The sequence below is a fragment of the Equus caballus genome, chromosome 7, assembly GCF_041296265.1.
Source record: "Equus caballus isolate H_3958 breed thoroughbred chromosome 7, TB-T2T, whole genome shotgun sequence".
NCBI classification, from domain to species: Eukaryota; Metazoa; Chordata; class Mammalia; order Perissodactyla; family Equidae; genus Equus; species Equus caballus.
The window spans coordinates 61,428,035-61,429,185 of record NC_091690.1 but is presented as its reverse complement, the minus strand read 5'-3'; positions in this window follow the sequence as shown (position 1 = coordinate 61,429,185).

Here is a 1,151-nt window from a genome sequence, read left to right as displayed (position 1 = left end):
CCTGGATAAAATTGTGTATGACATTTGCTCATTATTTCTCCCTCCGCTTTGCCACAAGCTTGGGCAGAGCCAATGCAGAAGATGGCAGAGCTAAGAGAAGCAGCGATGGAGCCCTAAGTGCCCCTCTCCTGGAGCCACCCCATCTCTGAACTTCTTGATATGTGACATAATCAATTTCTTCATTATCATTTAAGCCAGCATGAGTCAGGTTTTCCATGACTTGTATCTGAAATAATCCTAACAGAAACAATATGGGAAACTTTATGATGTATGGATTCAGGGTAGAGTCCTGGGTTTGAATCTCCTCTCCACCACTTCAAAGTGGGAATGTTACTTAACTATTTGGAGCCTCAGGTTCTTAATAGTAAAAATAGGGGCACATGTTCCTACTGCTCAGGGTTATTTGGTCAAATGCAATAAGTAACGGGAAGGGTCTGGTACATGGTAGACAACAGATAGCCATTATTGTCAAGATGAACTCTAACTATACCAATTTATAAAAAATATTTTTAAATATTTACATAAAATGATTTTATTGGCCCACTCATCCTTTCTCCTCTAGTCAGGCAGGTATTAGAGTAAATGCAATGTAGGTTGATTCCTAGCAAGCTTAGATCAAGAATACCCAACCTCTGAGTGAACTTCATTTTCCTGAAGCTTTGAGATCATTGGGCAGAGGATGAAAGAGTTGATAATAAAATTACAATGGGAGCTAAGGTTAGGGGGCTGCTACCAAGGCTGGAATTTGCCTTGAAGTCAGCAATCAACCCTTCAAAGAGTAGTCTAACAAATCAAAGACTTGTCATTTATTTGTTTTTAATTTTCCTGCCGAAAGGGTTTTAAGGATTTAATAGTTCAATTTTATTGCACTGTTAAAAAAAGAGACATTGCCATCTCTTGTCCTGAAAGAGAAGAAAGCTTGGATAATCTCCTTTTACCAATATGCTATTTATACAACTGTGAGGTCATCACAGTTTAGAACTGAACTGCGCCTTCCTGGGTTGTCCTGGATTGGAGCCAAGTGTCTGTTTTCATTTCAACATTAAAACAAAAAATATCATGTCATCTTGGAATGGTGTCACATTGCTAGGAGGAGCTAATTTTTATCAGCATCACAATCCCCAAACTACTCTGTTACCTATTATCCCTCT